Source organism: Pholcus phalangioides, unplaced genomic scaffold, assembly GCF_987345545.1.
Source record: "Pholcus phalangioides strain wild (caught in Gottingen) unplaced genomic scaffold, Ppha-v1.0 ptg000004l_1, whole genome shotgun sequence".
Classification (NCBI taxonomy): domain Eukaryota; kingdom Metazoa; phylum Arthropoda; class Arachnida; order Araneae; family Pholcidae; genus Pholcus; species Pholcus phalangioides.
This window is the reverse complement of record NW_028301597.1, coordinates 34,671,920-34,698,754: the sequence shown is the minus strand read 5'-3', so window position 1 is coordinate 34,698,754 and position 26,835 is coordinate 34,671,920.

Sequence of the window (26,835 nt, the reverse complement as noted above, 5' to 3'; positions counted from 1 at the left end):
AGTTAGCAAAAAACGGAATTCAAGATTTTTCAACAGAATTTAAAATTTAGCAACAGAATTTAAAATTTAGCAACAGAATTTAAAATTTAGCAACAGAATTTAAAATTTAGCAACAGAATTCATCATTTAGCAACATAATTCAGCATTTGACAACAGAATTCAGCATCAATAAAGAATTCGGCAGATTCATTTATCTATTTGTAAAAAGATAATAACTTTCTCACAAAAGGACAAAAAATATAGTCAAAAATCATTGAATTTTTTGACAGAAAATAATCTCGTATGCACACTTTATTTAACTCGTTTCATTTATACGAGTATTATGTATGCGTCCGTTTTCATAATACAGAATGAACGTCTAGTATATTTTTAAATCTTCTCATTCAATAATTAAATATGTGATTAAATTAGACTAAATTATCTTTTCGAAATTCTTCATCCAATGTAATTTGACGTGTTTTACTTATACGATACCCGTGAACACTGTAAAGATTCCAAAATCTTGCTTTATTGTCAAATCTGAATTTCCTATAAGTCGAATTAACAGTAATCCGAAGTTTTTTGTCGGCCTCTGCACATTGGACTTATCGAGATTTGAATCTATGGATGTATTTATTTAAATCAAAAAATTGAATTGTATGATGAAGCGAATTTTTATAATATATTAATTGACATAATTTCATATAATATTTGTTATACGAGTTCTTATAACACTGAAATACGCCTGCTTATGTCTGAAAACATTTCCCGTTTTCGATATGAATGTAATGAGTGCATTTGAAAAAAAAAAATTGGAAAAATATATTAAATAGAAGATTTCATTCATCATTCATGGGTCGACATTTATCACCGTTGAAATCATGAATGTCCCAAGAAAACACGCTCATTTGAATATCAATAGATTGCATTCCACATTAATCGATTTCTTCTCGGTTTTTATTAATGAATGAGGTTTAGCCATCTATATCGTGTGTGTGTTCATTCCCATAAAACGCATTGGATATTACTTTTTTTACAAATACGGATGCAAATTGGTGATTACAGCACATTATTAATTGAACCACAACATCAACAGAGAAATTCAATTAGATTCGAGTGGATTTTTCAATTAGTTACAATTAACAATTAAGGGAGTTGGTTGCACGGAAATTTTCAAAAAAACACATTTTTCAAATTTTTCAATTTTCAAATACTATGAAATTTTCTGCACCCGTGCTCAAGTTTTTGTTCTACCTGTACTGAAATATTTTTTAAAATATTCTAATATAAACTGCTAGCAGGCATTACACATGCTTATGTTTTTCACTAAAATGCGTTTTTCCTCAAAGCTAAGTTTTTTGTGTCTGACAAAGAAATTTTTTTTTTTAAAACTATTCATTCAAATATCTTGAAACAATGTGTGTGTCTCAACACCATGGTGTTACGTACTCTAAAACGAGGATTTTTTATCAAAATTATTTGAAAAAAATTTTATGGTACCAAATATGAGTAAATTTTGCTTATTTTTGAAGTGGTTGCATGTTATTAAAATTGAAATTCAAGAAAAAAAATCAACAATTAAAATCCTTAAACCTCGTGTTAAAGTACAACGTGGGCAAAAAGTCTGTAAAAACTTTAAGAATTCATAAAAACCAGAAAAATAACCGAATTAAAAAACGGTTCGCGGGGTTTAGCATCACTATGTCACGGGTATTTGAGTAGGGAGGGACACGTAATTTTCATATTTACGAAATACAGGGTGTCCCTGAAATTCGTAAATAGTTCAAAAATTCATTAAAAAAAATTGAGCCGATAGAAAAAACAGCCGATAGTTGGCGCTGACGTACACAAATTAAAGAATAGATGCGCAAATAACGAACAGAATGCCCCCAAAGCGTTTACCATAGCAATATATGTTTCGTATGACCACCACCACAGGGGATAACACACTGCAGGCGAGTCACAAATCCAGCAACGGCAGAGTGCAGCCGGTCCACATACACGGTTTACAACGGTGAACTGCTTGTGGATTAGGAGCGCAAGCTCTTATAACCGTCTCATTTGCATATTTCCACCGAAATCGCATGCGTACTAGCGCCACCTATCGGCTGTTTCAGACGTTTTTCCTGTCTGAAAAAAATTTCCGTGACCTAGCGATGCTAACCCTGCAAACCGTTTTTCATTTCGGTTATTTTTCTAGTTTTTATCCATTTTCAAAGTTTAAATTCTGTCTGTCTGTGAGGAAAAAACATTTCAGTGAAAAAACATTAGCATGTGTAATGTCTGTCAGCAGTTTATATTAAAACATTTTAAAAATACTTATAGGAAAGAGAGAGAAAGAGAGAGGTAGAACAAAAACTTCAACACAATTAGACGCAAAAAAATTTCATAGTGTTTAAAAATTGGAAAATTTAATTGCATCAGCCCTCCCCCCTCCTCTTTAAGGCAGAATATTGTTTTCCTTTATCATTCATATACAGATAAAATCTAGCTTTGCAAAGCTGAGTACTTGTTACCTTGAAATTTAAGTCCAATCCCTTTCAGTGCAAAATACGGATATATGACTCCTCCTATAAAGAGTTGATTGCTTGTTGGTGTCCTGTCTAAAAAAACAAAAATATCGAAAAAAGAAATAGGTATAATGGTTATGTTTAATGGGGTTTTTTGGCCATGTATACCCAAATATACACGGGTCAATAGAGGGTTAAAATTCAGTGGTTTTTTAAGACTCTACGAGTAATATTATGATCTCAATAAAATTTGTAGAGATTAAATCAAAACGGTGTACCTGGTCTAATTATCCTCTGAATGAACCAAATTTCATCTTAGAAGTGTAAACAAGAAAATTAATATTTAAATTGAATATTTAAATCAATGTCCGGAACACGAAATTCAAAATAAAAGCTTCGTACGTGGAAAACACATGTAATCCACGTGACCAAAAAAAAAAATCCATAAATTTCGCGTTAAGTTTTTAATTAGAAAAATGAAAGAAACAACTCTTTTCTTGTACAAAAAAAATAAATAAACAAAAATACTCTTAGAATGAAGAGTAGATGCGAGAAATAGAGGAAAACAGGAAATAAAAGGACCACGCTCCAGGGGTACATCGAATAATTGTTTGCCATTAATCATATTTATTTTCACGGTCCACCATCTCTTCGCCTTTATTTTCGTGGTTTACGAGGTGACATCCTTTCCTTTTCTCCCCCCATCTCTAATTTTATTTTATCTTCCTTTTCTTGAATTCTCCCTTTTGTGGAAAAAGATGAGAGGGGGGAGAGAAAAATCGCATAAAAAGAAATAGGGCTTCTCTCTCTCGTACAGAAATGAAATTAACAGCGTCGGACGCGGCATTGGTTGGTATTCAACCAAGAAGTCATCAGGGCGCCGACAAACTGAATGGGCTTTAGGCAGATTAGAAAGAAAGCAAAATAAAATATAAAAAAAAAATAGATAAAACTAGAAAGGAGTTAAGAAATATGTATATATAAATATGTATATAATAAATTTCCTCGCAAAGCCATTTTCTTTCCCATAACTCATTAAAACAGGCCTTGACTTCAGTAGCGGTATTTTCAGTTTTGATTTACAACGTTATTAATCCGCTGGAGGATGGGATTTCACCATTTTTGAATTTGATTTTGATTAGTAATGATAATTTTTCAGGTATTGACGAAACTTGTGTAAATGACGAAAACTTGGAATTTCACAAATTGTAAATTTTAGAATTTTTTGCAATACAGTAAGACCCCTCTTAACGGCCATTCCTGTTTTATGGCCAAATAAAAATTCAATAACCGAAAGCCTATTTACGCGCAAGCTTTTGGCAAAAAATTTTGACGAATCGATAATTAGACAGAGTTTTTAGTAGATTTCTCTTTCATTATAACCCTACCTGCTCTATTTTGCTCTTTCTTGTTTCCAGAATTGATGAAAGAAATGATTCCAGATTTGATGAAAGGCGCCCGAGTGGCGTGGTGGTAGGTTGCTGTCACGGTCCCGGGTTCAAGTTCGTCGTGTGCCAAGATGTTTGCCCTATAACGAACTTGAGGCGACCACCGATAGACACTGCACTCATTTCCAACCCATCTCGTTAATGGCAGTATTGATGAAAGAAATGATTTCAGTTTTGATGAAAGAAATGATTTCAGTTTTGATGAAAGAAATGATTTCAGTTTTGATGAAAGAAATGATTTCAGTTTTGATGAAAGAAATGATTTCAGTTTTGATGAATAATTGCAATTGACGAAAGCAATAATTGCAAAAGTAATTAAAGAAATGATTCCAGAATTAATGAAATAAATAATTCCAGAATTAATGAAATAAATAATTCCAGAATTAATGAAATAAATAATTCCAGAATTAATGAAATAAATAATTCCAGAATTAATGAAATAAATAATTATAAAATTCATGAAAGAAATAATTATAAAATTCATGAATGAAATAATTTCAGCACTGATGAATGAAATAATTTCAGCACTGATGAAAGAAATAATTTCAGCATTGATGTAAGAAATAATTTCAGCATTGATGTAAGAAATAATTTCAGCATTGATGAAAGCAAAAATTGCACAATTGATGAAAGAAATAATTGCACAATTGATGAAAGAAATAATTGCACAATTGATGAAAGCAATAATTGCACAATTGATGAAAGAAATAATTCCAAAATTGATTAAGGAAATAATTCTAAAATTGATTAAGGAAATAATTCTAAAATTGATTAAGGAAATAATTACAGAATTGATGAATTTGTATCTACTTCTTTGTAATTCTTGTACGCTGGATGCATTGTTGAAAAAACGGTACGAAACTTGACGAAAGCAACTGCATCAAACCGAAATGAAGATAATCTACAAGCGAAAAACACCTTCAATGCAATCATTTCCAAAACATAAACGGACAAAATAAGATAAAAATAAGCATCAGATCACTAAAAGTTTATCGAAATCTGTTCAGAACCCTGCACTAAATAACACTAATCATAAAAAAAAAAAAAAGATTCTAATGTACTCTTACTATTTAATTTTCCTCGGGGCACTAGATCTCCAAAGCAATAAAAACCCTTCCCCAAGGGCAACAAAAAACAGCGAGACGTGGAAGAAAATTGCTAATAAAGCACACTATTAAAAAATAATAATTTTCAATTTCACGTGTTAAACGGAAATTGCACGTATTCTTATTTTCATCGAAATTATTACTGACTTTCATTTAATGATTGGGGGAAAAAAATGAATGTGAGTGACATCTTTATTTCTTTAAAAAACAATCTGGAAATTTTTCAATGTACGTACATGAACTTGGAAATACGCTTCAGTGCCTCGAGCTGTTCGATGAACATGATATTTACACGAAAATAATAAAAATAATGAAAAATGTAGAAACTGTTCTTTTTTCTTAACCTGAAGGCTCTTGCTGAAAGAAAAAAATATGTAAGAAAATCCTGAAGTGATTCAGTTTCTTGGTACTGACGGGCGCTTCATTAACTTCTCAAATCTGCCTAATTTACCGAGAAGCCAATAAAGCGAAAGATTAGCACCAATGATAGCGAACGAACAAGAAAATGAATTTTCTGAAAGTTTCCTTAAACATATAAATAAATATTAAATTTCTTTATTAAATTTCTTTTTTTTTAATTTGTATTTTTGTCAAATACGGAGACATTTCCTACTTGACGTTAAGAAATGCGACGTAAACAAGAAAAACATCAGGAGAATTCGGTGATAAATTCCGAAGATTGCTTTTAAAGTTAATGTTTGAGCTTCGAAATCCAATACTCGTATGTTAGTGTGTATGTTTATACTGTCACTATAAATTAATAACTTTAGGTTTTTATTTATTTTATTTTTTATATATTTTGGGTAATTTTATTGATATTTTCAAAAAATTTGAATGACAGGTTGATCATTTCTGTTTCCTCGTTGATAGCGAGTGTATATGCATTATCAATCAGTAAATTCTCATATTTTTTTTCTCTTGCAGGTTCACAATACACATCTTACTGTTTAAATTCGTTAAAATTTGATTCACTATATATCTACGCAAGCCTCGGTTGGTAAGATATTCACTTGGTAATCAGCTGTTCCAAGTATTTGCGTGCGGGAAAACTTTTTTAGTACTCAGAATTTCCAACTTCGTGTTAGACTAGTTTATGAACAGGTGATGATACTCCTACATATGGATATGTAGATATAGTGCCAAAATGATCCCACAAAAGCTACAGAAAAAGAACTCGGTAATTAATTCCATCATATGTTTTTTCATGGTATACCTGTTCAATAAATGAGAATATATTGTCTAAAATATTTTATTATGTAGAGGCTTGTTTATTCGTTAAAATCGACTATGCATTCATGGGTGCTACATATAATCCACAAGATACAATACATTAATTACAACAGGAATGCCATTTTAATGTTTGTGGAGCGGCCGTTTCGAAACGTGCCAGCGCGTTTGCGTTTCATGTTAGACCATGCTTTCTTTGATGACAATTGTTCGCATTGGCGTGTACTATCACCTTTTAAGGTTTCTCCCATCTTTTCTGAATCATCCTGTATTATTAGTACCAATTGATGTTCAATTTTGATCTAAATGCAAAATATATTAAAAACATAAGTTAAAAAATTGTTACGCGATTGAAATTTTTCATGATTTTTCCTGAAACCCAGCATCTAAAAATCTACAAGAATCGGCTATGTTACTTCTAAGACCGTTCTCTAATCACAGACCTGTGTATAATCATCATATTTACAACGTTGGAGTTCAATTACGAAAATCGCAACAGAGAAAATCTCTTCCGAAATCTTTCCATTCAACAACCACCTTGTACCCGTTCTCGTAAAAGTTACTGCTGGTACGAGAAGAAAGAGAAGAATCTCATGTTTGAAGGTGGAGATTCCATTGGTTCATCAATCTTTTTTGGAGAGCTGCTGCAAAAGAAATCTCTAATGTCTCTCCCTCTCTTTTCTTATCCATCTCTCTCTCTCTCTCTCTCTCTGTGATGTTGAAGAACTACTATTCTTTTGACTCTTGTGTTTCCTATGTGCAGGTGGCTCTCGTCTTTTTGCCCAAAGGCGATCACTTCCTTTCCGAATAGAAACTACTTGGCGAGAAAAAGAAATATCGCGTGTATATATATGAAAGAACACACACATACATTGAAACAGAAAAAAAGGATCTTGGGAGGTAGATTAAGAAAATAGATAAAGAAAGGTAGGGAAGATCTGAAGAGAATTTCAAATTGGAACTCCTTTCTGCACGTGAACATTGATGAATACTGAATAAGAACTCCCCCCTCCTCTCAAAGCTTGTATTCTTAGCTATTTGACAAAAGCTACCTTCGTACTCAAGTCATGTTAACTCTTTCGAGGCTATCGAGCCTCGATCTCAAAAGTATCCGCTTTATATTGAGCTCTAGAATTCGGGACTCATTGCAAGGAAATTACTTGAATTCAGAGAAGTATTATCAATGCCAATATGCACTTGATGCAACTTTTTTTTTTGGTGAAGAAATTTTAAAAAAATGTTCAGAATTGATTATTATTATTTACATATTATTATTATTATCTTATTATTATTATTTTATAAATGAGAAAGAAAATTCTCTTAGGTTACACTTATCAAGTTTGCTGATTCGTAGTTATTCAGCATCAGCACCAATCATGCCATGTTATAAAATATTTTCAGCATCATCCTGAATCTTGCATCTAATAAAATATTTTCTCATTCTGCCATCAGTAATTTGGATTATTATAATAATATCACCGCTGTGACAAATAATCTTTGTATCCTATCCCCGTTTTGAAATACACTGGTGTGCAAAAATTAAGGAGACGAGACGGTTTTTCTATTGTAACGTCGTGAAAAAGTGTTCCAAATCGACACAAATATAATACCATAAGACCCCAAGACGTAAGAACATGGGAAAAGCAAACAAAACTAGGTTGTACTAGGTTGTCGTTGAGACATTGCTGCCCATTCTGTTGTAGCGTCAATCGCAGCTCCGGAATCGTTGCTGGCGGCTGGTGATGTATTGCCAAATGTCTCCCTTTAGTGTCCCATACATGTTCGATTTGATTTAGATACGGGGACTTTGCTGGCCAATCGATGCGTTGAATATCTTCACTCTCCAACAGCTCTGCGACAGCCACTGTACAATGAGGTGAGGAACTGAGAACCCATAGGACCTCTAAAAAGACGCACGTGAGGAAGGAGAACCTCGGTCCAATAGCGGACACCAGTGACCAAAGCCGCTTGACTCTTAATGCAGCTTTGCCAGTGACTGAACCCCCTTGGAAGATGTACGAGTACCAAGCATGATACCTCCACAAACGAGAACTCCGCCACCTCCAAACCAGTCCCTTTCGATGATGTTGGAGGGGTTATTGCGTGTTCCTTCGCTCTCTCCAGATGTGTAATGCGTCGAGAATCACTAGTCAGTGTAAATCTGCTTTCACCCGTAAAGGAAGCTCGACCTTCCTTAATTTTTACGCACTAAAATAATTCTTATACGCTTATATTCCTAGCTATTCTTATAAGCTTATATTCCTAGCTATTCTTATACGCTTATATTCCTAGCTATTCTTATACGCTTATATTCCTAGCTATTCTTATACGCTTATATTCCTAGCTATTCTTATACGCTTATATTCCTAGCTATTCTTATACGCTTATATTCTTAGCTTTTCTTATATACTTTGCTATTCTATATTCTCATACGCTTATCTTCTTAGCTATCCTTATACGCTTATCTTCTTAGCTATCCTTATACGCTTATCTTCTTAGTTATCCTTATACGCTTATCTTCTTAGCTATCCTTATACGCTTATCTTCTTAGTTATCCTTATACGCTTATCTTCTTAGCTATCCTTATACGCTTATCTTCATAGCTATTGTTATACGCTTAACTTCTTAGCTGTTCTTATATTCTTTGCTATTCTTATACGATTATATTCGTAGCTATTCTTACACGATTATATTCGTAGCTATTCTTACACGATTATATTCTTAGCTATCCTTATACGCTTGGCTGCTTTTAAATTCTTAGCTATCCTCATACGCTCGGCTGCTTTTAAATTCTTAGCTATCCTCATACGCTTGGCTGCTTTTAAATTCTTAGCTATTCTAATATTCTTAGCTATTTCCCATATACTTAGCTATTCTAATATTCTTAGCTATTTCCCATATACTTAGCTATTTCCCATATACTTAGCTATTTCCCATATACTTAGCTATTTCCCATATACTTAGCTATTTTCCATATTCTTAACAATTTTCATATTCTTATATTCTTAGCTATTTTTTGTTTCCTATATTCCTTGTTGTCGTCCACGAAGAGGAACTGAGAACCCATGGCACCTCTAAAAAGACGCACGTGAGGAAGGAACCTCGGTCCAATAGCTGACGCCAGTGACCAATATTCTTACCTATTCTTACATTCTTAAGCCACTAGATAAAAGCTACTTCCATACAAAAGTAATGTCGCTCTTTCGGGACTAGAACGTTGATCTCAAAGTAGTGAATATATATATATATATATATATATATATATCTAAGATAATAAATATTATATAATATTATTATATATATCTATAATAAATTCTAATATCTGCTTTATGTTGAATTCAAGGAAACGCGTGACATGTAGCAAGAAGAATCCTTGAATAAAATCCAATTATATAAATAATGTATTATCCATGAGAATCTGTTCTTATTGGAATTCTTGGCGTAACCGTGTGAGAGAAGAAATATTTTTAAAGAAAAATTAGAACCTATTAAGTAAATGACCAAGAAATGTCTCTCTTAGCTTAATGAAAAAAAGTTGTTGATTTGTAATTATTCAGCATCAACAAGAACCTTGCCATGCTATAAAATATTTTCTCTTTCCGCCATTACTGACGTGGATTGGTTCAATAACTTTAATTGTTTTTTTTTATTTTATCAACAATAGAAATGCTGTCATATGTAATTTTTGCACCCTATCTTCCGTTTCGCATTCTCTGAACATTCCTACCTCGAAATGTGACTTATTCCGTTAATTTTTCGGAATGATGAGAATTTTAATTAAATTCCAGCCAAAGATTGCAATTATATGTATTTGTAAAGAAGTAAACCACTGGATTCGACTCGAAAAGAGTGTTAGTTGATTTTCTAAATAACCGAATAAATTCCACGCCCTCTTTCTCTCTCTCTCTGAATGTAAGAAATGGGCTTCAGTTTGAGAAAGTTCTAATAATATTCTGACATCGAATGAACGTGTGTTGAAATAAATGGAATTTGTGCAACATTAATTTCTGTCGCTGGATTCGAGAAAAATAACAAGACATATAGAAAAGATCAATCAAAAGTCATTGCTGATTGAGAATATTCTAAATTGAAATTAATCATTTATTCCTAATATATTCCTAGAGAACTAACGTGCATTCTGTGCCACTGCGACTTTCTCTTTCATTAACAATTAATAAAGCATTAATTTATTAATCAATAGTGATGGATTAGGCGTTCCATACGTTTCTATGAATATCGCCTGATTTCGATTGCTTCATGATTATTGTTAGGAAGTTTCGGGAGTAGTATTGCATTTTTCCCATGAGTATTGTGAGGTTATGTTGTCATAAGTGTTGATGGGTTTAATATGTATTTATAAGTATTATTAGATTGGAGCTGTTTACACGTGGAAATTGGTAGGTTCCGTTTTCATGAACATTGCCGGTATATATTCGTTTCCATGCGTAAAAAATAATGTTAGATTTCGATTATTAGATTATTATTCGATTTCAATTTTTTTTTCATGAGTATTGTTAGATTCCTATTGTGGCATCGAATATTGCTAAATTCTATTGTTATAATGAATGGGCATTGTCAATTGTTGCAATAAATAATGCAAGTAAAAATAATGTAATAAATAATGTAAGATTCATAGTCTTTTCATAACTGTTTTTAAATTCCTAATACTTTCATGAATATTGTTAAATTCATATTATTTTAATTGAAAATTTTCAATTTATTCTGTTACTTTCCCCTTCTTTCCCACGTGTCAAATATATTGTTAGATTCAATTCGTTTACACGCGTGAAAAATGTTAAATTCAAATTACTTCCATGAGTATAGTTGATCTCTTATTGTTTTCAGAAATATTGTTAAATTTCAACTGATTCCACAAATATTATTGATATCCCATCTGATCCCAATAATATTGTCAAAGTCCAGTTATTTCTGTGAAATTTCTTAGAGATCTAAATCGATTGATTTAGTCGAAACAACTCTAAAGTCGTTAAAACTTGATAACACTTTGAAAAGTAAAACAATCTATACATACAAAATTGATTTTCTCTATGTGTGTGTGTTCCCTACACAAATCTGCAATTTTAGATCTATCGTCCCCAAATTTTGCAAATAGGATATACCATATGAGACCTGACTTAAACGAAAGGCTACTTTAAAAGTTCGTCAGAGCTGGGCAAATTCCCGAAATGGGCAGAAAACGGTCCGGCAATAATGGTTTCTGGTCCTTATTAATGACTTGCAATGTTTGCTTTCGTGGTTCCTTAACAATGCGTTTCAGACATTCATATGCCTTTACAATGGTCGGTCACTTTTCAATCCTCTAGTAGTTCATCGTGCATTTCCTCGACAAATACCCTGGTGTTGAATTTCTTGCCGCTCAGAGCATTAGGCGATGGTATAAACAATTCTGGGACACGGGTTGTCTGTATAAAGAAAATCCCCTGGCCGTCCCCGCATGTCAGACAAAAACGTGAAGCTCATCCGACAGAGTTTCACACGTAGTCCACCGAAATCCACTCGCATTGGATGCAAACGTTCTCGCAAAAGTTTGGGATGAATTCGACTACCGTATAGACATATGCGTGCATCCCAGGGTGGACATTTTGAGCACCTTCAATTTGTTTAGTAAAAAAACTTTGATTAGCCATGTAATACAAAATTAATCTTAAGTGTCTATGTTCAATATTTTTCGTAATATACGCATTTCAAATCGGGTGATTCTTTGTCAAACACCCTGCATATAGTATATAATTCATTTTCTCTGTCTGCCTTGTTCTTTATACAAATGTGCAATGATATACATATCGCCACCAAATTTTTTATATATACCAAAACGGACCCGACTTGAGAACAATAGAGTGGTATAAAAATTTGTTAGAGATGGGCAAATTTCCTAAATGAGCAAAAAAAACATGTCTGGAAACAATGGTTCCTGACCATAAACAATGACGTTTGGAATATTTAGTTTGATTCCGTTGGTTCCCAAACAATGCGTTCCAAACATATACATGCCTTTACAATGGTCTGTCACTTTCTTGATGCTGCCAGTATATGTATAATATTTTATTGGTTTGTCACTTTTTTTTTCCAATCCTCCGAGTAATTGAGGAAAGCCCGGGCGACGCCAGTTACTCTGGCTAGTGATGTAAGAACACCAACTTCAAAGCAATTCAGCTGAACCGGATTAATCTGATTAAGTTTCTGCGACAATACAGTGAGTTATTAAGTAAATAATACATTTGTTTGCAAATTTTAATAAATACCCCAGAAAGCTAATGGCTCTCAAGAGACTCATTTCAAAAGTGAAAAATAAAATTATCGCGTCAATTTGCTTTTTCTTTATTTGGGAACAATAAATTTAGAGTTTTTCGACTGAAATTATATTGCTAATTAATTTCCCAGTAAAATTTAGTCGGAAACAAGATGTTATTACATTGATGTTGATGTAGTAATTATTTGGCAATTAAGAAGCATGGTAATGTTTTCTTAATTAAGTTTCAGCTCTTTTTTCGTTCTCCTAGATCATCTTTGAAATTAGCTTAGCGATGCTATCCTATCGTGAACTGATGGATGGTGAGTACGTAGACTCAATCAAAGATAAGAGACCGATAATGATTAACAAATCAACGAGAAATAAAAAAAAAAAAAAGATTTTTGAAAGGTAACTACGAACGTATTTGCATTTATTGCGCAGGTTTGTATAGATATCGAAAACTTTGTCAGCACTTTCGGTGATCAGGTGTTGCCAAATACCGATATTGTTAGAGGCCCTTGAAAGAACAAAAATATGTGACGAGTTTACAAATACTACTGTATATTGAAGGAATTTTTTTCGAGCGAAATACAAGAAAAATATCATTTTTTGTAGCGGTTCCGAAATTTCCTCCAAAAACGTACCTATGGTGGGGGTTATCGTCAAGATCGACTTGAAAAATATCGTTGTAGAGGAATTTATCGTTATATCGAGTATCCTTTCAGTGAGGTTTCACTGTATTGCTCTTTTTAAATATAGTCAGTCCCTTTCTAGACACCCAGTTGTATCTTCCGAAGCCACGTTGGTGGTCGAGTGGTCATAGTGATGGACTCGCATTGCGAGAACCTGGGTTCAAACCACGGTTGTCGTCGGCTGAAGTTTGTTTTTTGTGGTTCCCAACTTGGAGGCGCGAATGTCGAGCCGATATCTTCGTTAAAATGGCTCTCCACAGAGACCAGCATACCTACAACAGTACAATTTTCAGTCATTACACTTCCTTGTGGTTCTCAGCTTCGAGGAGCGAATGCAAGCTAATCTCCCATTAAAAAAGTCTCACCACAAAGAGCAACAGGCCCACAACAATACACATGTTCGGTCATTACACTTCACTCACACATACACAGAAACAAACTTCACGTTAGGTTCGCGACACGGATTTCTCAAATTCCAACATGCAGCAATTCTTTGGAAGTTCCACGAATATATGGGCGAGGTTCATATTGTAGTTTAGTAATATTCATTACGAAGGTTTTTAACAGCTGGCTGTGATGCAAAGATACATATAGGAAAGTGAAAAAATTCAACTGCTTTTTGCGGGGAATCGAACCCACGTCCTTTCACTTTCCGGGTGAACGCCCTATAATAGTCATTACACTTCACTCATAATTCGAAAAATACATGGCAGATGGTAGCACTACATAACACGCATTACACAGAAACAAACCATGTTAGGTTCACGACACGGACACGCAATTTCCAACGTAGTAGTTCCGCAGATATAAATAAGATTGGTTCGTGACATATCCATGAAATCAAATGCGTAACATGATATCTTCAATATAAGCGAATTTCTAAATAAAATGAAAAAAAAAGAAAATCAAATTCTAATCAGAACTTGAAGCCGTTCTTTGTATCTATGGTATTTGCGTGGAGAGTAGAATCCACAGGAACACGAATCAAAGGAGAATTTTTCAATAACCAAAGCCATAGCGGATCCTGATTCCTGAGAACTTCTATGGGGATATTAAATAAATCTCAGGAAAACATTTTTTTTTCCTCCTCATCCTGTCCTATTTGAATATTTTCTTTTTACATATACCAGGAAACGCACTTATTTTTTGCCCTGTTCCGATTCTTCTTTGCTTTTTTTTTTACTCACCTGTCTCATTCACGTCAGACTTTTCTTGCAGCGAAGAAATATGCTGCAAAATATATATATATATATATATGTCTCGAATGTTTTATTTTATTTTTCCTCTGGAGCATTCTGAATAAAATGAATACGTCTAACTGCGATAGGAGGAGGAATATCCAAAAATAAAAACCTCCATTGGAGAATCTGGAGAATAATAAGAAAAAATAAAAAATTATTCAGAAAAATTCAGAGTACTCGCGTATCCCATTTCTTTTTATTATTATTTCATTTCAACGTCATGTCTTCTCCATACTCTTCCAATATCTTCGAACTATTCTCGGATTCGTTCAATAACATTATTGGGTTGAGATCGAATCGTTCAAAGTTGATCGTGAGCGTTGAGATAAGTACATATATATATATATTTTTTCAATTCATTTGAATATCCTAAAAAATTGAATATCATGAGAATATAGATCATGCATACAAAGGTTTTTTTTCAACAATTGGCTGATGCGAAGATGAATTTAGGAAAGAGAGAAAATTCAACTGTCCTCTTGTGGGGGAATTGAACGTCTACGTCTTCTGCCTTGCCGGGTGAATGCCGTGTAAGTCGCCATCTGGTGGTAGTGACAGCAATTTTGATCTTGGACCCGAGTTAGGTCTGGCTGTCCATGTATACGACCCCGTTTAGTGAACACGAGCTCTATGGAAAGGTTGAGATTCGTTGCCTTTGTAGTCTAGTGGTCTTGGGCGCTCATCCTGCAAAAAAGTGAGAGGACGTGGATTTGATTCTCCGTGAGGGCAGTTGGATTCTCTCTCGCTCTCCTAAATTCACCTCCGCATCAGCCAGTTGTTGAAAAACCTTCGTATGGATAGCGGATAGCGAAGGTTGACATCATTCTTGGATAGATCATGCATCTAATAATCCATTGTTTACATCCATGCATATATGATTTTTCCTGACACTACAAACGACACAGCAGTAATCGTTTTTCCGAACATATTTGTATCTGACGTGCTCCTTTATTGGAACGGTTGCCACCAAAAAAGTTATTTGTATTTTTCCGGAAAAAACCGTGTGGTCTGAATTGCCACCTGACACTTAAGGATAAATAGTGTAATTTTGGAAAGAGAGAGTCAGTCAGTGCTGCTACTACAGGGTTGCCAGTTTTTTGTGACAAATTGGTCCGAATTTTCAAATACATTTCTGATGTGTCATCTCTCTCTCAATATTTTTGTAAATTCTGTAACTATGCAAGCGTTACTCATCGATGGGGGCACACGTGGCTCTCGAAACACATGCCATGCATTGAAAGCTCCTGCCATAGAGGAATAATGGACGGGGCGATGTGTACGGTTTAGTAATTGTAGTGATAGTGACTATTTTAATTGGTCAAAATATTTTATGGACCAATGAATTGAAGAATACTGCCTGCTCAGGGTGATTACTTAATTTCCCGTTGCAGTATTTTACTTTGACCTTTGGAGACCGGACACACCCGCTTCCCATCTCAGAGAGATATCGAAGCGTTCCCGAAGGATGGGTGTATCCGGAAAGTTTTATTATAAACAACAAAACATTGCAGTATTTTACTGGCAAACCCCACATTGGTCTTAGCATATACACAATTAGGAAAATTATCCAAATATTGTGTAGAACTCAGATGCGTCATTCATGTTGCAAGGTAATGTAAAGTTATTAAAATGAAAAAAAAAGAAAAGAAAACTTTTCATACTGACACCGTCTTCATAACAGTCCCTGTCTTCAGAGCAAAGTCATTGCTCTGTCACTACGTAAGGCCAACAAAAAAATGTTTCTGAAGGCCGTATTAACCGACATGGTTGTAGTCGTAATTTTTGGATAAGAGATCAACATAGAGTAGTTAAAAACCTGAATTTAACCAATATCCGTGTCGATCTCTTATCAAAAAATTGTGACTATAGTTTAAACCATGTCGGTGAATACCGCCATAAGTGCAATATTCACTGAAATATTTAAATTAAATAATCGAGGGAAAATTGAGAAAGAATAGGAATAAGGAAAGAAGCATTGTCAGTTAGTTTTTGCTGTTCTTTCCCAAATTTCCTACGATTTTTGAAATCAAATATTGCAGTAAATACTGCACTTAGAAACGTGGAAGTTTTTTGTTGGCCTCCGAAGATACAGAGCAACAACTTTCTAATTGGGTTTATGAGGACAAGATGTCTGTATGAAAAGTTATTTTTTTATTTTAATAATTATACAAGCCTTTTCAACACGAATGAGATAACTCAGTTCTACTCGATATTTGGATAAATTTCTAACTGGAAGTATGTCTCTAGGATCAATAGTTCGCCAGTAAAATGTGGCAAAATCCTGTGTAATCGGAAATACGTTTACTAAATTTTAAATAAATCAATGGTCAAAAATATGGTATTTTTAAATGATATTTCTACTACAGCTTAATTTTTGAGGCTTTTGAATATGTTAAAAGGTATCAGATCCCCTAAACATTGGAATATTTCTCACAAACTACAGAAAAAATTAGTTGAAGGGGAAAAGAGTAGAAACCATTTTTGTTTTTGGAGTGAGGAAACATGGCTCTCCATTACTAAAGTAAGTACCATGTCGTAAGTTTTGTTGAGAGTAAGAGAATGATATCATTTCGCATTCGAATGCTTTTGGGTCTTCTGGGTAACATTAGACCTTCTCTTTTGATCGTTTCTCCATTTTTTTTTTAAAACCGCTTCCTAACTTTTCGTTTTTCCATCTGTTTCCTACAAAGCTAATGAATCGAGAGAGGAAAATTTCCACGAATATTCTCTAGAACGTTTTTTTTCCTATTTGAAGAAGAAAAGCTCCACCAGGAAACATTGGAACTGAATTGAGGCGAAGTATGGGCATTTATGTCTGCAATAAAGAACATTATCAAATTCGTTATCAGCTCGTATCGACAATGCTATTGGATCGACTTATTTCTGTAGATGTCGTGCGCATACGCAGTAACTGCCTTGGCACATTTGTTCCAAATTTCTTTTTGAAGATCCAGTTGAATGATCTGAGTTGCAACTAAAAATTTGGAATCGTTCAGCGAATGAATCTCTTTATGCCCACGCGGACGTTCATTTCGAGTTTCTAAATCTCTCGTACTTACATGCGTAGTTTACACCACTTGATTTCTACGATGAGTTTTCTACGGATATTAAAACGCTTACTTAGTCTCATACAGATTTATGAATATAGTGTTCTAGATTAAATACTCGAGTATAGAAGGTGCATAGTAACGTCATTTCGACCTGAAATAACTTGTGAACGGAGACAGCTATACCCACGTGACTTAGGAAACGATATAGCAGCGACTGCACCAGGGCTGGACAAATCTCCCAAAATTTACATGCCCGACCGGGCATGTAAATTTTTGAAACAGTGATAAAAGCTTCAAAATGCATCCGTGATGCTATAGAATCAATGTCGCGTGTTTGTCACCACCATCGCATCTGCTATAGAAGAATATTTGATTTTCTCTTCCATGAATTTACTCAGGCAAGTTTCCAAAGGTGTTTGTTAATTATTGGAAATGTGCCCAAACATTTGATGCTAAGCACATTGTACATCACAAGTGCTGTATTTCATTGTGCTGTGCTCATTTTTAGCTAGCGATTCTCTCCAGTTAAGCGGGACGCTATTTTTTCACAGATAGTGTGTCAAGTGATATGAAATGTTGTATGTATTATCTGAGTTGGACTATATATATTATCTGTTCAAGATGAAAAGTTTAGTGAGATAGAAGAGGAAAGGTGTCTCTATAGAAATAATGTGTCTTTTATTCCCTGTGGGCCCACCTTGACTGTTTTGGGGCAAGATAGTCAAAATATATGGTGCAAAATAGTCACAATAAAAGAGTCTATTTGTGGCACTGGTGGACTATGACACCACCGCTCCCTCAGCGACAAAAATGAACAATGATTTTTTTTCATTGTCATAGCCTTGTTAAATCTTATTTTTGATCAATTCGAATTAGTTTACTTCATTTTGAACCCCTTATTCCATGTTACCTGATAAAAATAGAGTATACAATTCCAGAGTATACAAACAAATATGTCTGTGGTGGCAAACACTTTCATATAATAGCAAGTACAAACAAGATATACAAACAGACACAAATATTAGAGAGGCCTTGGGGTGACAACACTGTATACTGGGGGCTCAGAAGTACCTTCCTATTGTAGTAAAATATTAATATAGTTAATAATTAGTTTTTTGAAAGCTCTTAATTCTTTTTCGTATTTTATTTCATTTGACAGATAATTAAAATATAGTGGAGCCAAACGAATGAATTACTTTTGGGTTAATGTTTTTTAGGTTGTGTAATATACATTGAAAACCTCAAGGAAGACGTGTTTGTTGGGCATTGCCTGATTTCAAACCAAGTAGGATTTTTATAAATAAACATTAGAATTTAGTATATATATATAGTTTTTCAATATTAAATCTGTAGTCTGATTTATAATTATGGGCAGATAGTGTAGGGTTACGAGAGAAAATAATATTTTTATAGTTTTTTTCAGAGAACTTATTAAAACATTCAAGTTTGACTCTTAATCACCTCTCCAAACACATGTAGCATACTGAATAAGTAAGTAGAACCAAGCAAAATAAAATTTATGAATGAATTGAGGAGATATAATATTTTTTCAGCAATATAAACGAATATTCACGCATTTTATTTTGTTACTAAGTGCAGTTGCATGAGAGTTCCATTTCAACTTTCTGTTTATTGTGACTCCTAAATATTTAAACTATTGTTTCCGAGACAATCGGGCAGAGACATTGTCAGGTCACCAGAACATCCTAACTCATGGCACTGAATTGTAAGTGTTTCAATATTTCTATTATATAATCGAAAATTGATATATTTAGTTTTGTTGAGATTCAAGGTTAACTTATATATTACACGTATTCCGCGGGTCACTCAAATGATCTGGGAATACGCCGCGAGTCACTTTAGTCATCTTTAAATGTGCTGCAGGATGCTAAAGCGATCTAAAAATGTGCTGCGTGACACCTAAGTGATGTAGAACTTCTCCTCGGGTCGCTTAAGTGTTCCGGAAATGCACCGCTCAGTATATTTTTCAAAGTTGCTTTTGGGGCCGCGGGTCACATCAAATCACTCCGACGGCCTCATTTAGCCCGCCGGGCCATTGGATGAGCGTACATGAATTATCATACACATACACACATGCAAAAATTTATACGTTAAAAATCCACTCCACATCTAAGTTGCAATCACTCAAAGTCTCTCTACCTATCTCTTATTTTCATCCCAAAGATGACTTTCTTAAAATAGCGTTACATTCTGACGTCGCGCTGTGCGAAATTCTGTTTGGGCATATTATGCATATCGAGAATCGATCTTGAGAATCACTTTGAATATTTTAAGAGATTTTCTTATCATCTCATCATAGCCTGCTTTTTTTCCCCTCTTTTCGATAGCTTACTCGGATCCACATTTCCTTGGTTTTACATTTAAAGCTATAATATTCAGACTTAATAACTCTTAAAGACTGAAGTGATTCGTAAGGAAGCAGTAGCCCCAGCGCAATATCCTTCGGATTATCCCAGAATCAAATTAGTCTGGATATTCGGTACTACACTGGTGTGCAAAATTCAAGAATAACTGACGAAACCTGTTGCATATCTATATATATAAAATTTATTTTTGAGTGAGTGGGTGTTTGGTCTCTATACAAATCTGCAATTTTAGATCTATCGTCGCCAAATTTTGCATATACACCAAACGGGACCCTACTTGAATGATAGACTACTTTAAAAGTTTGCCAGAGCTGGGAAAATACCCGAAGTTGGCTAAAAACTGCCGGACAACAATGGTTCCTGCGACTCAACAATGGTTCCTGCGACTCAACAATCACTTTCAGTATGTTTACTTTGGTTACCGTGGCTCCCTAGAAATGCGTTTCAGGTATGCATATGCCTTAAGAGGGGTTTGTCACTTGATGGTTCATCACTTTTTCAGTCCTTCCAGCAATTGAACAAAACCCGGGCAGCGCCAGGTATTATAGCTATAGTTATTAATAATATTCTACTTTAGCTAGTTGAGCTATGTTGTGAAGTCACGCAACTTTCCTGCCAACGACCTGCGCGCCGTCGCCAAGAGGCTGTTTTGGCGTAAAGAAAAACCTGTTCCGAAGAATGGGCAGAAAGAAAAAGAGAAAAATACAAGTTTTCCTTCTTCTGGTTCCAACAGTGATCGAGCGAGGTTGTCTTTACCTCGGCTCTGGTAATTGAGACGATGTACAGTGAGTATACGAAGTGAGTGATAAGGGAACCATGCGCTATAATCCAAAAAATGTAAAACCAGGCTTAACGCTACCGTAAAGGCAGGAAATAAAATTGGAAAATGGGTGAACATCCAATTCCAATAGACTGAATACAAATACAAATACAACGCCACAACAGGCAAAATGCCCAACGAGGTGGCTGATAAAAAGATGCCCATAAAAATATGGATGTCATATGTTTATGGATGTTATATGTCTGAATTACGTTGAGTTGTACGACGAACCCATAGGCGTCACGATGGAAAGGGATGACTACACCCAGGCGGTCCGTCCACTGGGTCCGAGCAGATGATGTCCCAACGGTTCGACCACGATCTACAAGAACCTCGTCGTACATGGTTCTTCCTCAAGAAGTATGACGTACGTTGAGTCATCCGGCTCACTGGACATTTCTTAGTATCACCTCTCCGTATCTTCACTTCCCTGGCCTCCTCACCGCGGTAATCGATTATCATTACAACCAGATGTGGTATGTGAAATGCTAATTTAAATTTCTAAGAGCTCTTAATTTCGATTCCCTAATCTTACCATGCATAACAAATAATTTTTAATTATGTGACCTGAAATAGCTGATATTTCTGAATATATACCAATTATTATGAATACCTGGAATATTTTAAACATTAAAATGTCTTAAGCTCTGAATCTTCTAATGTTAATTATTGTTATAATGTTTTCTTTTGAATTGCCTCCCCCTCCGATCATAGCCAATCGAATCGCATATCTTCCCCCCCCCCGCTCATGTCAAATCATGACAGATACTCACAGTCAAAATTTATTACCCATTGTGTGGTGGCGTGGGCATCTTGCCGGACTCTCATCGTGCGGATCCAGGTTGGAACCCCGTTGAAGCACAGTGGTGGGCGGCTGAAGCTGGTCTCCCGTATCGAAAAGTCTCTCCGCCGAGAGCAGGCAGACATTCAACAAGATATTTACATAATAATAAAATTCAAGCACGTTTACCATCTTTACTTCAAAATATCAAACACGAATAACAGACAGCATTAGCAAGAACATGAAACTAGCACAACTCCAACAACAGAAATAAGCCAGGGCCATGCATGTGCCGATTTGTTGGAAATTCTTCAGAGGAATGTGTACGAGGTGCATGTTCGGTTAAGAGGTCAAAACGAAGTTTAGGAGATAGACCATAAGGAAATTCAGCCAGCCTATCCAATATATTTGAAGGAATAAATGTATTTTCGAATGCACAGTTTGCGAAAAAGTAATTCTCACGAATGAGGATGGTTTTTGTTACAAAAAAAAAATTGATTTCGAATTTTCGTCGATATACGGTACTGCATGAAAGCGAGTCAGGAGTGATTGGAGCTCAACCTGCCTTCAATCTCTTCTGCTTCCAAAACGTTTGATAGGCTTTTGCCGGCGATTGTATAAAATTATGCCACCAATAGTGCTTCATCTACCAATGTCAACATCACAAAGAAAACCGTATGTAAGTGCTAGTAACAGGAAAATTCAGAAATAGGCTGTTAATCGTTCACCCTGCATTTTATAGTAATCTATGTATATATTTATATATAGTTCCAAATTTTTTTATATCAAGTATCGCCCACTATCGACAGAAATTTGAACAACAGTCAGTCCCGCTTAATCGGATTACGGATATCCGCCTAAACGGATAAAATCCCCTGGCACCAAAATTCTTTCCTTAGAGATAATTTTAGAGTTCCCCGCACTTAATATGATAAATTGCAACGACTTTTCTCCCGCTTATATATATAATATTGCGCTTTACACTTCAACTGTTAATACACATCAACATAGAGGGCGCTGACTTTCCTTTGGAAAGTAACAATCGTGATCATTGTAATTAAATAATATTTTCAATTCATTTTTGATGTCTTATTCATTCGAGAAGCTTAATACTAACCTTTCATTGGTTTTCAATAAGCAAACTATACTAACGTTGTAAAATTCGAATTGAATAGTTTCCCCGTATAATCGGATACCCCGCTTAATCGGATATTGTGTGTTGGAATCGTCGATCTGTGTTGTTGATCGTGTGTTGGTCATGCAGCGTCGACTGTAATTTTTTTTTCTGTAGAAAAAAAATCCCTCTTCGTGAGAATAATTTTTTCACGATACTGCTTTCAAATATAGAAATTCCTTCAGTTATTACGAATTTTAAAAAAAAAGGGAAACCCCTCTTAACGGACACCCATCAGATGCGGTCGACCCTCTTTTAAGGGCAAATAAAAATTTCCCCTTGTATAATGAATGTATGCATTTCAAACCCTTGATTTACAATCACCCCTATTTTACAGACGAATTTTTTCCTGACGGTGACCGCAAAAGAGAGGTTTTACGGTATTTACGAATCCATGGGGCACCCTGTATATTAGCCAAATATTCATGTTTCCTTTGGTCTCCGTGACACTTGGAGCTTCTTTTTTTTTTTAATGGCTGACGAAAAACATCCCAATGTAAAGATTTTCATCCAGCTGCATCGAAAAAATTCCATCAAGTTTCACATATTGCAGTTTTTCTGTTTATATAACAGATGAATAAACTCATATAATCTTGATAGGTATTTTTGTATTTATGTACACTGGACATGCCTACCTCTTAGAGAAGTGTTATCGTAAAAAAAAAAAAAAAAAACATTAATATTTGAAAGAATCGACATTATTCAACCAACATTATCTTTTCCATGTTCTTGGTTTATGTAATGCTTCTCTTCGAGACGTGGTTACCTCTCACGTGACCACTTATTACGGATATATATAGGCGTATTTGCTCCCTGAGTCCCGTTACTTTATTATTCCCGGAGATACCCGTTGTTCTTCATTAAAAATCCATGAGGGAGGTATGGGATCACTTGTGAGCCACAGGTTCGCGAAAATATGATAACAACACTGAGGAAGAAGAAGATGAGTTTCTTATTTTTGGGGGATCCATATACTGGGAATGTGTAGCATATCATGGAGCCCAACGAAATTATTTGCGACAATTACGTTTTACGCTACAATCGGGCTCATTTCTTCGGAGATATTGAGATCGAACTTATCTCATGCTTCTCCTATGAATGTATTCTGAGACGAATATTTCATGAGAGAGAGAGGAGAGGTATTTGTACCTGATGTACAGTATGTTCTGATACTCGAGGAGAGTATCCATCTTATGTCCTATGTTTCTTTTTTTATACGTGAACATTCTGTTGATAGCTTGCAGTCATAAAACATACAACATAGTATTCTTAGATGTAACATCATGTATATAGGCTTTCTTCAAGGGGTAAAGAGAATGCACGATCTCCATGGATATGTTTTTATAACCGGGGTTTTATGACCATAGATCATAAACTTGATTTCTTTTATTATTGGAAATATATTATTAAAAAATAAATGCCCAACTATACATGTTTCATAAAGTTTAATATGATGGATGGAGTATTGTTAATTCGGAACGATTGTAAGAGGATTTAAATCGATGAATTGAAATGATAATGATCCACGGATTAGGTACCTGTTGTATAAATAATATTGATGGCAGAATATATTTTCTGAATTTTTCCTAGGAGTGAAATTGAGAGAAAATTGGAATCTGTTATCAATCAATCTCATACGCTCATTCTCAGGGGAAAAATATTATGCTCCAAGAAAAGGGGGGTTTTTGTGGTCAACGGACCTTTTTCTTGAAGTAATACGAAGGCCACTGACCACCTTTGTCAGTAGAACTGAGGCCCCGGACCTGTTTATAGAGTAATACCGTATTCCCTCGCATTCTGAATGTTTTGGTCGGGTCCGTTTCAAGCGTGCCAGTAAATGCGAGGTTTAATAAGGCTCACAATATGCGTTTGGCAGATTTAGGAATTTTCTAGAATTTTTGACTTGCACTTCCCGGGGGAATGCTCAAAAATACGGGTATTCCCGGCATGATGGTCTCTCCCACTATTACTCGGCATGCCGGATAATGCGGGGGAATACGGTATTTAGCACATCACAATATAAAACTAAAAAATAAACTAATAATACTATAAACTCCCAATATAAAACTAAAAAAAAATTAAATGTTATCTCATCATAGCTCACGGAACATCCAAAACTTCTGCATGGACCCCCCAACGGGTCCGTGAACCCATGTTTGAGAACTACATCTCTACAGATTTGAAACTTTACTATAAAATTGAGTACGCAGTTACACACACACACACACACACACGTCTGGAATATTTATATGCAATGGGTTAGAAATACGGTTTAGTGAATAGAAGTTTTCAACAGAGTGCAGAAGTAATTCTTTTGGTACCCCGATAAAAGGATCGTAGAGGCTGCAATTGTTGTTTACCTGTTGTGGATGGACGCTTGATCACTAAACATGCTTTCACGGTGAAATCGAAAAGCAGCTTCCCAAATATGTGGAACCCATGTCGGAAGATTGCTCTTGGCTAATAAGGGTGATGGGAAATTGAGGTTGCTCACGCATGGCGATAATTCTCAGGACGTTAGTATAAAGGTCATTTTCACTTCAAAATATGGCCCAGAAATGGCGGCACCATTATAATAAGAAACAACATGAACTCGGACAATATAATTGCGTTAGGACCACCCATTTACGCACACACAACGCGGTCTTGCATGTGAAATTCAACTCCAAGGAGGTCTCCTCTTTAAAAGAGTCTTTACACGGAGAGCGGACAGACCTTCAACAAGATACATACATAAAATGAAAATTAAGGCATTAGTCATCTTCGCTTCAAATTATGGAAGGAAGATAGCAGTATTAGTATAACATGGGAGGGGGCGGGAAGCATAATCCTGACAACAAATATATATTTTTACGAAAAATATCGGTAACGCAATTTGTTAATGACTTCTCAAGTTAACAAAGCCAAGAGGAAAAGAAAAAAGAGATCATTCTATTAGTCGAGAACATTCCGGCAAAAGTCTGACTCCGTCATGAAGCGCCATTCTTCGAGAACTACATATGATGCTGGAATCTTGTATTTCGACGAGTCTAGAAACGATGCGATCAAGAGATCAGTCAGAGAGAGTTGTTGAATTTCACGCTCAATAAGAGAACTCTGATCTGGTTAGCGTATATCTCTGCTTGTAAATGCATGTAAAAATTGCTGTTCGATAAATAAATTTGTAACGTGTTTAAAACAGTTTTAAAAGTGTTTCCATTCTCTGCTAATTTTAAGGACTTGCGAAAATTATCCGGAACAATACGTTAGGGCCTGCATTTGCACAACGTAAACATACAATACGTCCCTGAATGTACCAATTTCTCAGAGGAGTGTATTAAAAGTGCATGCAGTTGAGTAGCAGTAGTCATTCAATCCTAGTGGTTACTGGAGGAATAAAGAAAGCACTGAGATACGTTGAAGAAATAATTCTGGATATATGCATATATTGCCTCTCGCAGATAGCTTCAGAGGGTGATATTTCCTAATTCAGGGCAACGCTGTATGCATTTTTGTCGCATTTTTTTTGTTTTACAATAGTTACATCAATATTACAATTATTAAACCAAAAGGTTAAAACAAAAATAAAAGCAAGTTTGAGAAATACTGGTATTATAACATTTTCTAAAAAACCCGATTCACATTAAAGAAACTCACTCTTCGGGGCAACATTATGCTGAGACCAAAGTTGGCTGTCATTCAATTTCGAAAGTTCATTGGAGCATTGAAAGCTGCATCAATTTTATTTTGACATCGGTTTAGGTAATTCTTTCAAAAACTTTAGATTATCTTTTTCAGTCTCTAGAATTTAATACCATATTTCCTCACTGCATGGGAAAATAATTTATTCTCCGTCAATTTCCCGCGTAGTGAAAGATGAGAATCTCTCACAATACTGTAATAAATGCATCAATGGTGCGAATGTCATATACACAAGAAAATTAAGAAATGTTCGACTTTTTTGTTTTCAAGAACTTGAACAATTGGTTCGTTAATTGGAAAAAGACTTTCAAAGAAATAGCATATTCTCCGGGACGAGAGTATCAGTTCGAAGAATGGTGTCGGTTCGCAGGATCGATCGACAACTGGAATAAGAATGCTGAAAAAAACCGCAGTGAAAAAATACTGTGTGGTCTGGAATTAGCGAAAGAAGTAATTTAAAAATTAAAAAAAAAACATTTCAGAATC